General features: G+C 45.1%; 1 protein-coding gene across 3 annotated transcripts in view; it reads right to left on the reverse strand.

Moving 5' to 3' along the window:
- Pls1 (plastin 1) overlaps positions 1 to 6225 on the reverse strand; it is an 87712-nt gene extending 81487 nt beyond the window's left edge. Inside the window, exon 1 of one of the 3 annotated variants that reach the window (XM_055629776.1) lies at positions 5951 to 6225. The gene's annotated coding sequence lies outside the window, so the exon portion shown is untranslated. Of the gene's footprint in view, positions 1 to 539; positions 602 to 5588; positions 5686 to 5950 lie in introns of those variants that run through there. The other 2 variants (XM_055629773.1, XM_055629777.1) reach the window with 2 other exon arrangements.
- Positions 6226 to 11778: the final 5553 nt, after the last annotated feature.

Here is an 11778-nt window from a genome sequence, read left to right on the forward strand (position 1 = left end):
GGGATAGAGACGGGATAGAGACGGGATAGAGACGGGATAGAGACGGGTTAGAGACGGGTTAGAGATGGGCTAGAGACGGGTTAGAGACGGGATAGAGACGGGAGAGCTGGATAGAGACCAAAGCTGACACAGCTTTACATCTCACGTGACCTTAGACAGTAGCAAAGTTCCCAGCAACTGACTTAATCATTTTATAACCAATAAACACGGGTGTAGCATAAAGACCTCTTTCTCTTTTCTCTGGTTTTCATCAACACCCACAGTAAAATGCTAATTCCAAACCATATGACATGATGAGCTGTAGGATGTTAAAACAAGAATGGGTGGAGGCCAGGTGTCCCTGGGCCTTCTTCATGCCCAGATTAAATGTCCTGGAAGCACCCAGAACAGCTCTGGGAAATTCCAATCTGGCTTCCATTTTGAGGCTCTCGGGAGAGGGCTGGTGATTCATCAGGAGGAAGAGAACACATTTCCTCATGAACAACTTAGCAGATCATATGAGGTCAGAGCTTGAGCCTCACACAGAAGCTATGTATTACCTTTTACCTTCCTGGAGCTATGTGTGCCCAACTACTACACACTCAGCACTCAGCATTCTCCAATCTTGCTTGCTTCCTTCCTTTTTCAATGCATGGATGTCTGTGCACCTCATGATGCCTGGTGACAGAGAAGGCCAGAAGAGGGCATTAGGTCCCCTGGAACTGGGGTTACAGGGAGTGTGAGCAGCCATGTGGATGCTGGGACTGGAACCAGGGTCCTGTGGAAGGGCAGCCAGTGCTCTGAACCCCTGAGCCATCTCTCCGGCCCCTTCAATCTGGGGGATGCATGGAGATACTCTTGATGTATTGATTCTCCCTGGGGGTTTATGAACACACTCCTTTAGGCATGAAACTAAGACCCACACGTAAAGCTTCAAGAACAGAATCCCGTCAGGGAGAAGAAGAGCCCTTATGAACCTGGTCACCCAAAGTTGCTATGTTCTTATACAGACGCATCTTTTACCAGTAACTCCAGGGGCACTGTACGGCTCATTGCCCTCACCCTGCACTCACACAGCTCTACCCACAGCCAATCAGAAACTCTTTTAATGTTCCATCCAGAAAAAAAAAAAAAAAAAACACTGACTCTTGTCTCTAGGAATGCTTCAAAGCAGAAGTGATAAAAGACCAGATAGAACAAAAATAAGTAACAGAAGGTTCCATTACTATTGTTTGCCACGACCTTTGGCCATTCTAAGCACCCAGCAGGGTACCCACAAATAGAGATTTGATTATTTGAGCTCTCAGGGCCTGAAGTCAGGCAGTGCTGGGGTCAAATCTCAGCTTAGTCACACGCTGGCTGCGTGACCTCAAACAGATAATTTTTATCCCTCTAAACTTCTCTGTTTTCTTATATGCAAAATGAAGGTAATAGTTGCATCTACCTCACAGAATGCTTTGAGAGAATTAAATTTTGTCTGGTGTTTAGAAAACACTGGGAAACTAAACACTAATATAGTATTACTATTATCTTCAGAAAGCGACATGATACAGTCATCTTACTTTACCATGTACTATTTGGGCATGCTTAAATACATGGCACATCAGTTCAAACAGACCGAATGATTTGTCACTTGCCTAATATGGTTTCATTAAAAATTAGAAAGCTTCTTAGCCTGGCAGTGGTAGCCCATGCCTTTAATCCCAGTACTCAGGAGACAGAGGTTAAGTGGATCTCTGTGAGTTTCAGGGCCAGCTTGGTCTACAGAGTGAGTCCAGGACAGCCAGGGTTACACAGAGAAACCCTGTCTTGAGGGGGAAACATTTACAAAGCTTCTCTTCCCCACCTGCCAGTAGGGTTTCTACCAGGCTGGCCTCAAACTCAAACTCTGTGATCCTTCTGCCTCTACTTCCTGGGTGCTGGGATTACAGGATTGCAGCCCCACACCCAGTTTATGGGGTGCTGGGATCAAAGCTTGAGCTCCATGCATGCTAACTGGTCCATCTGCTCATCCTGATAACCTCCTAACTAGGCAAAACCTTCATTTATCTGCTGCTAACCACCGAAAGCTCATTTGGCTTGTCCCTCCCTAGCCATTTTTTCCGAGAACAGCTATCACTGCCTGTCAAAAATGAAGGTGATCAATCATACCATGAATGTCCGGGGCCAAGAATGTGTCCTCCCAACAATTTCCTCAGTGTTGTGTGAAGCTCAACAGAAAGACTGTGTTCTGATTTGCAAAACAGCCATTTGCAACAACTCTCCCAAGTCAACGAGTATATTCCAGACAGTTCTTGAACTAGGATTTAGGTTTGGAATCAATGCCTTCTGCCTTGTTTTTCTAGAAACAGTCTGATCAGAGTTTGTCCTTGTTCTCTCTTGTCCTGCCCCCATATTGCTGGGTCAAAAACACCAGTCTTCAGTATGACTCTCTCTGAGAGCATGGTTCTGGCACAGTAGATGATCCTAAGACCAGAAGAGCCTGCTGTCCAAAGACCCGGGGCTAACCTGCTTTTCTTCCGCCTTAAGTAAGCTGAAGCTAGCAATGACCTCTTTTCAACTTCTACACATACAGACTCCCAGGCCCCAGCCTCACCCAACACCTCAACCCCAACTCACAACCTCACATTTGATTATGAATCGGCTGGTGATTCTGTGTCTCTCATTTCTTCTGATGACACAAAGAGTTCCTCCTCTGTACAGTGAGGTCATGGGGTACACAAAGTACTGTCATGTAGCTTATCATCCTAACCACCCAATTTCCTCGTGACAAAACACGATTTATTTATTCATGAAATAACTGCTGAGTATCTGAACAGTGTCGTGGTGAGCATGGAGTGTGATAGCTGTCTTTCAAAGAGTTCCTCTTTGGGGATGAGAAGTAAGACAACCACAGCTGTAAGACACAGGAAAAGAGACAACATTCCCACTGGAAGTGCTTGCAAGATTTTAAAAAGATATTATAAATCCACGACCAACACCTCAATCCTAAAAGAGGAATTTTCAATACCTCTCCCTTCTCCATACCTAATCTTTTTTACCCCATTCTTATTTTATCTAATTTTTTTTCTCGTTTTTGTTTGTTTGTTTGTTTGTTTGTTTTAAAAACAGGCTTGAAACTCACTATGTCGACCAGATACACTTCATACTGCTGAGAGCCTCCTGCCTCAGCCCTACTGGGTTCTGGGATTACAGGTGGACATATCACACGTGGCGGTGGCCTTTACATCATTTTTTTTAATGTATTTATTTTATGTGTATGAGTGTTTCAACTGCCCCTATGTCTGTGCACCAGGTGTGTGCTGGATGCCAGAGGAGATCAAAAGAGGCCATTGGATCCTCTAGAATTGGTGTTACAGATAGGTTGTGAGCCACCATGTGGTTGCTGGGAATCAAACTCAGGTCCTCTGGAAGAGCAGCTAGAGCTCTTAACCACTGGCCCTTCTCTCTAGCCTCCCGTTTCTTTCTTTCTTTCTTTCTTTCTTTCTTTCTTTTTTTTTCTGTTTCTTGAGACAGGGTTTCTCTGTGTAGTTTCTCTGCGGCTGGCCTGAGCTCACTTTGCAGGCCAGGCTGGGCTCGAACTCGCAGAGAAACCTGCCTCTTCCTCCCAGAGTGGGGGCATCACAGGTGTGCACCACCATGCCCAGCTTCCATTTCTTAAACCTGTGTTCTCTACTCCGCATTTTTGGTTAATCCAAGTCCTTCGATACCCTCCTCTCTTGTGTTTTCACCCCATCTCAGCGCTCCCAACTAATCTGTGATTTCTGGAATCAGAAGTAAGGCCAACTTGCTTTTTGTCTGATCTCTTGTACTGCTCTAAGGTGACCTCGGTCATATCACAGAACAGGCACACCAAATCCCTTTACATGTCCCTCCTCCCACAAACAGAGGCTGAGAAGAGTGTGAAGTTAGTGTTGGGTGGGGCCTTTAGGTCATACACTTTCCAGCATTTACACACCTAACATCTTTCCAGTCAGAAAATAAGAGCATGTCCTAAAACATAATTCAGGAAGCTGTATCCAAAGGGGAGAAGGGCAGCACAGGCGGAAGTCATAAAATACAGTGGGGTTATGGTTGGGAAGAGACCTAGAGCTATCAAAGGCTGCTGCTATCAGGAGAAACTACCAAGAGGAGGCTGTGACTGAGCAATGAGCTGAAACAGGGAGGAGGCAACCCAGCACTTAGGGTGAGAAGGGGCACGGGGTGTGGTTTCAAGATCAGCACAGCCACGAGGCTTGAGTGGGGGGCCTTTGTGAGCACCTAGTATGAGCAAGCTATAAACAACTGACTTGCTGCCTCCATCAGACCGCACAGGAGAAGCTGGGAGAGAAAGCGAGTTTGCCCAGCTAACCACAGCAAGAATATCAGAGAGGCCGGGTAAAAAGATCCCTGAAATCAGAAAAGCAGGTTCCCAGGCCCAGCTTTGACCAGAGGGGCTACAGCGGGCACAGCGAGTCATCTAAGCTCCCTGGTCTCAGCTTTCTCATTTGTAAATTGAAGCAGTTGAACTGGCTGACCTCAAAGGTCCCTCGGTACAAAACTAGACCAACTGTGTATTATTTCTGTCATTAGAACATTCGTCGAGGCTGGGAAATGAGGGGAAGAGAGGGGGTCCCCTGTAGTCTCTTTCTACAGTTTTTTTTTTCTTCCTCAACTTCAATTATCTGTTTCCTAAACTTACTACAATTATGTGCCTCCCACATCACAAATTTAACACTTTCCTATAGAATTTCACTAATGAATTAAGTTTAAAGAGGAGTTGATTACAAGAGGTGGGGTGTGAGTAAACGCCCTTGCTTCACCTTTGTGGGACCAAAACATCGGTCTCTGTATTCATCCCAAATTTCTAGTTATGATTTTACATTCCTCCAAAAAATGTTCACTCACTGTTGGTCCCGTACAGGGTACAGCTTTGAGATAAAATGCATGTCCCTATAAGCCAGAAAATGTAAATAACCAGGAAGGCTTATTTCCTTCTTTTCGACATTACCCATTGAAGATGGGAAGGGTGGGAAGGGGTGGTAATAATATTGAAAATTGGTTTTTGTTTGTTTTTATGTTTTGTTTTGTAATTTGTAAAGCCTGCACTGGAAAATGCAGCTTGCTGAACTGCACAAAATTCTTGGCACTTGACTTTCCCTGATGACTGACATTTCTTAACGCTGCACCCGGAGGCCCCAGAGGATCCAAGGAAGTGCACCAAATCCAGCAAACACGGATGCAATTTCATTCTGTCCCTTTTGGACCCTAGGCACCAGAGGCAGATCGACCGAGTGGTCACACAACTCAAGAGGAACAACAACGGAATCACAAAGCCCCGTCCACGGCCACGCAAAGTTTAAAACCGAAAACTTAGTCGCCTCCCTTCCTAGAGGCAGGGTACCACGATGTGCTTCCTGGGCTGTGGTTTGTTTGAGCAGCTACGCTCGGGACTCCACACCTGAGCGCAAGGCTCTTCCGCCGGGCAGGAGCGCGTCCGCAGGTGTAGGGGGCGCCTGGGGCGAGGAACCCGGCGCCGCTCACCGAGCGCGGCTAAGCCAGGCCTGGCTTTCCTGCACGGCCGCCTTCCCTCCCGACCCCGGCCCGCGTGCAAGCCCCGCAGCCCGTACCTGCGGCGGCCGTGGCCGATCGGCAGCTCCCGCCCGGGATCCCGGCGCCCTCCGGTCCGCTCCGCTCCGCTGCGGCCACCTCCCGCCCGCCTCTTAGCCGCTGCGCTCGCGCCACTGCGCATGCTCGTCCCGCACCCACGCCCGCACTCTGGGAATCCATTGGCCGGGTTTTAGTTGCTGCACCCAGGGGAGAGGTTCGGACCGTGGCGTTTCAGGTGCTGAAGAGGCTTAGGAGGGGGTTAGACCGGCACCGCGGGGGCGTCACCTGGGCTGCGCACGCTTCACCCGGCTCATCAGGACCCTCTGCAAGCCTGGGACGAGTTTAGCACAGTGGCTCTCAAGCAAGGGGGCGTTGGGCTCACCTGGAGGCTTTGGGCCGACAGCTTTGGCACCAGCGTTTCCTCAGTGATGCGCACTTCTGATGCTTGTTCTCGGGAAGCTGCTGCCACCCGTTGTGCCTTACCGCTTTTGAAAACCACAACCCAGAAGACGAGACAGTTATTAAAGTAAAACAATGTCTCCCATCCTTCTCCCTTTCGGAGAATTCGGATAACCCTTCTTCAGCAGCCACACCTATCTAAAGTAAATAACCAAAGCCCACACTCAGACAAACATGGGATCTTTTCCCGACAGCGTGTGAGTCAAGCGAACGGAAGGCAGCTTTAGGAGTTCCTGCAGACTTTTCTGGTAGCATAATCCACAGCTGTGCGGGCTACCACGCCACCCCTTGGCTGCCCTTTGACCTAAGGTCCTATGTGCCCCTTAGCACCTAGTCCAGAACTGATACAGAACAGATAACAATCAGGCTGGTAGGAATGCGAGTGAGCAAATGAACGTGGAAGTGAGCCAAAGAGGGGTGAGCTACAGATTTCTCCGTGCCTAGAAAATCCCTTAACCCAGAGAGTCCCATAAACTTAACGCTTTTGTCTGAGCTCAGCTCTACGGAGAAGAATTGTGTGCTCACAAAATATTTACTTAAGCATGAATGTACAACATGATCCAGCCATTTCATTCTTAGCTCTTATCTGAGAGAAATTAAAACACATCACACAAAGACTTGAATCATAATGCAGGAACCTTTTTTTTTTTTTTCTTTTTTGCTATAGCCACAGTCTGGAAGGGATGGACTGTTAACGGGTGAATGGAAAATAAATGCGCTGCATCAGTATAATGGAATACTACCTGGTACTAACAGGAATCACCTACTGAAACGCTTCCATACAGATTGCCACATCCTCCTATACTGAGAGTGAATCAAGAAAAGGCAAACACACAGAGACCCATGGACAGAGAAAAGCTGAGCTTGCATGGTCTGTGCTCCAGAATGGAGAAGCCACAGCCCCCTGGAAGCTAGAGTGGAAGACCAGCCTGGACCACATAAGGAGACTGGGCCCCATCCCCAGTGCAAAGAAGGGAAAGAGGAAAGAAAAACAGCTGTCTGCTCAACAGACTATCTCACCACCGAAGATAAGATTTTCAGTCGCATGGAAAGAAGCCGGTGCTGTACACCTTTAAGCCCAGCACTGGAGAAGCCGAGGTAGACAGATCTCTCTGTGAGTTCAAGACTAGCCTGGTCTACATAGTGAGTTCTAGGACAGCCAGAGCTACATAGTGAGACCCCTGCCTCAGAAATAAATAGATAGATAAATAGATAGATAGATAGATAGATAGATGAACGAATAAATGAATAAGATCTTGAGATTAAAGAAAAATAGGTAGGGAGGTTCCAAGTCAAAGTCCTCAGCTCAGATCTTATTTGATAAACTTATTCTGCTGAGAATTCAAAGATTAATCACTTAAAAGTAATTAAAGTCATGCCTGTAAGATCAAGAGTTCTAGGCCAGTCTCTACTACATAGCAAGTTCGAGGCCTGCCTAAGGCTGCATGATACCTTATCTCAAATAAACACATAATGGGGGGAGGGGTGGCCAAAGTAATAGTCTCAGTAGCAAGAATTCACAAGGAAGCGATGTCTTATTTAGTAAGTGCAAGCGTACTGTGTTTATAGTGAGCATGGGTTGGAGAGATGGCTCAGTGGTTAAGAGGATTTGTTGCTCTGGCAAAGGAACCAGGTTTGAGTCCCAGCACCCACTTGCTAGTTCACAATCACCCGTAACTCCAGTTCCAGGGATCGGATGCCCTCTTCTGATCTCCACAGACACCGAGCATGCCAATGGTGTGTAGACATACACACAGGTAAAACACTCCCCCATAAAGTACAATGAATACATCTAATTAAAAATGTTTTAAAACAAAGACCTGCGGTAAACATATGTCAGAAGTAACCAGGGTTCCCTAGAGGAACAGAACCAATAGAATGAATCTGTATAATAAAGGGGACCTAGTAGACTGGTTTGCACACCACCTGTTGGGCAGTCTGGGTCATCAGCAGAGGCCATCTAAACACTCTGGAGGTTGAGAACCCTGTAGCGTGCTCAGCCCCCAAGGCTGGAAGCCTCAGGAGTCCCAGCCTGTCATGGGATTTCTGGAGGGCTCCTGGAGAGATGCTGTTCTTTAGTTAACATTGGAAAGCTGCAGAGGTGAGTACTGATGTTGGCAGCACTAACTGGGTACAGGGGGTGGGGTGGAGGTAGGGGGCAGCCTGGTCTACAAAGCAAGTCCAGAGCTGCCAAGGCTACACAGAGACCAAAATATGTATGTGTGTGAGTGTGTGTGTGCGTGCGCAAGTGGCAAAGTGAGGCAGGAGAGAAGCAGCTTTTTGCTAGGGCCTCCTTATGTCTGCAAGCCACCCACTGGAGGGGCGGGCCTAAGGGGAGGTTTTCCTGTCTAGGTTAATCCTTCCAGGAAATACAGATCCTTACAGTTGATTCCATATCCAATCAAACTGACAGCCAAGATTAACTAGCATACCGTATGCTCCAGTTTTTCTGGATAACTCCCAATTCTGAATATTTGCTATCACATGAATTAGGTTCAGCCATGTGTCTGGGCTGTTGTTTTTTAAAAAAAAATATTATCGACGAGTAATGAAGTGAGACTATTTTCTATATCTTCTATTGTTTGTATAAAATATTAATAATAGCTAAGAGTTATTGGGCTCCTATTTGGTACAAGTCGCCATTTTAAGCACTTCAAAGTGTTGGGTTTTTTTTTTTTTTTTTATTTTCACAGATTATCCATAACAACCCTAAGAAACTATCTTCATTTATAGGTGAAAGTTTTTTTATGTAAGATTTTGTTTGGTTGTTAGTTTGGGGACTGGAGAGAAGAGTGTTTGCTGCACAAGCCTTAAGGCCTGGAGTTTAGATGCCCAACAGGGTAGCCAATGTAGGTGGTGCAGCAGCCACCAGTAATCCCAACCTGGGGGAGGGAGGGATGAAGGATTTCTGAAGGAAGCTGGCTTGCCAGCCCAGCCCAGTTGGGAAGCTCTGTGTTCAAGTGAGTGATCCTGCTGCTATGTAGAAGGTAGAGAGAATCAAGGAGGACACCCAGTGTCAACCTTTAGCCACCACACACAAGTACGAACACACGCACCAAAAAAGTCACATCTTTATCATAACACAATAAAAGCTTAAGGCAACTAAATAACTAAATCTTCCATATAAAGACCCTCTTTTCTGATTCCACGCTTTGCAAAGCTTTGTCTGCATTATTCGTTTCTTTTACCAGGCTCTTTGGTAGCAGAAGGGCCATCACACGGAGAAAACCCTGCTGTTCATCGTCACTGCTAATGTTCAGCCATGTTTTTTTCTGTACTAACTATTATACAGCCTCAAGAGCACAAAAGACCAGGATTCCCACTTAAGATCAATCCCAAAGTTGTGCTATTATCACAAAACTAGTCCAGGAAAAGATATGTCTTCACTCTGTAGATGTCCTGGACTTGTGAGCCCCTGCAACTCAGCTGGCATTTGCCCTCTAAACACAAGGTTTCGAAATACTGATAACCATAATCGGTGGTCGCCATAGGCACCAGTTTCACTTCAAATTTCAGAAAAACTAGATTCATTAAAAACTGTTTATACTGGGGCCAGAGAGATGGCTCAGAAGTTAAGAGCACTGGCTGCTCTTCCAGAGGTCCTGAGTTCGATTCCCAGCAACCACATGGTCGTTCACAACCATCTGTAATAGAATCTAATTCTCTCTTCTGGTGTGCATGAAAACAGAGCACTCATATAAATAATAATAATTAAAAAAAAAAAACAGAAAGCAAAAAATTGTTTGGCAGCCGGGCAACGGTGTCACATGCCTTTAATCCCAGCACTCCAGAGGCAGAGGCCAGCCTAGTCTACTAGAGGACAGCCTGGTCTACTAGAGGACAGCCAGGTCTGCGCATAGAAACCCTGTCTCAAAAAAATCTAAAAAACAAACCAAAAAATCATTTAGCATATATTAACTTCACAAAACAATGGCTTTTACTGCCACCTTTTCGTTCTTGCACACAATATGCTTTGATCATATTTCAGCTGTGCCATGACCCTCCCTTGCTTCCTCCTTGTCACATTTCTCGTCCCTACTACTGCTATTTTCAAGTTATTGTTGTTTTGTTTAACTTTTTGTTGATTCTTTGTGAGTTTCACTGCAGTCTCACTCATCTCCCCTCTGCCCTTGCAACCTACCCCCCCAATACACAAACACACAAAACAAAGTGTAGAAAATATCTGTGTGTCACAGTGTGGCCCTCTGTATGGCCCTCTATAATCATATCTTCACTTGCAAATGTTCATCGCAATGAGTCAGTGGTCTGGCTATTGTTTTTAATCTCGACTCCACACATGAGAGAAAACATGTAATGTTTGTCTTTTCTGAGTCTGGCTTATTTGGTTGAACATAATACTCTCCAGCTCCACATGACTTCCTGCAGGTGCCATTATTTCATTCATCTTTATAACGGAATAATACTTCACTGTGTACAGATCATACTGCCTTTAGCCATTCATCTGTTGATGGGACCTAAGTCTAACCACGACGAATTCTGAATGAAACCAGGAAGTACAATACTGAGTATAAACATATTGTGCATATTTGGATATATATATATATATTTATATATATATATTACAGAATAAAGTAGAGAAAACTATATACAATATTCAGTTTGACATTCAGTTCAACTCTGGATTTATGTTGATTTTCTTTTTTAAAAAACATCATTTAGGGGCTGGAGAGATGGTTCAGCGGTTAAGAGCACTGTCTACTCTTCCAGGGGTCCTGAGTTCAATTTCCAGCAACCACATGGTGGCCACCACCATCTATACCCGCCACTGTCCTCTTCTGGCCTGCAGGTGCACATGCAGATAGAGCACTATCAAGCATAAATAAAATCTTTAAAAAAAGACATCATTTAGAGATAAAAAAAAAGAATGATTTAAGAAATAAGACAAAGATGAAAACAAATCTATGTCCCCTCAATTGATCTGTTTTCTCTCCTGCTAGGCATGCCATGTGTATAAAAAATAGGGAATTTGAAATTGTGACTAAAATTAAAATTCCTAGCTTTTTAAACAGAATTATATGAGTCAATCTGAACAATCATCCTAGCGCACATAATAAGCTGAAGTGGGGAAAACAATCATGTGCATTAACTGAAACAGGTGGCAAACTGCCAAAGAAAACCAGATGTGAGGCATGGCAGAGACTACAGATAGTCCCCAGACACCTTTCCGACTTTTACATATGGAATTACACATGTACCAAAGCGGCAGCATTTCACAGTTCCAGACAATTGGTAACATATGAACGCATGTGCACGATTTGCCCCAGCCTGTTACATGGCTTTCCTGGACAGCCAAAACTAGTATTTTCTACATTTACCTGTAACTAAAAACAAAACAAAACCAAAACATAAAATTTGAGCTTCCTTTCTGAGCCATCTTTACTCTGTGCCACTTGGCATGTTCCCAGGAATTTGCTTTAAGGCGCTCTCCAGGTTATGTGACGCATGCTCAAATTCCAGAGCTTTTCTCACTTTATCAGCTTGAGAGGAGACCTGGTAGATGAAAGTATTTTGAAAGCAGTAAAAAAAAAAAAAAAAATTATTATTCCAATCATTACTATTATAATTTATACACCCTTAGGGTCATATCTGAGGTCTTTGCAAATTCCAATTACAATAGTTTGTTACCTATGCAGAAAGCTCCCGCCTGTGAGTAGTCTGTGTCCTTTATGAGTTGCCTCCAAATCCAGTGAAGCCTTAGAGTGTGTGTGTGTATGTGTGTGTGTGTGTGTG

Source organism: Psammomys obesus, unplaced genomic scaffold, assembly GCF_907164565.1.
Source record: "Psammomys obesus unplaced genomic scaffold, mPsaObe1.curated_primary_1811, whole genome shotgun sequence".
NCBI lineage: Eukaryota > Metazoa > Chordata > Mammalia > Rodentia > Muridae > Psammomys > Psammomys obesus.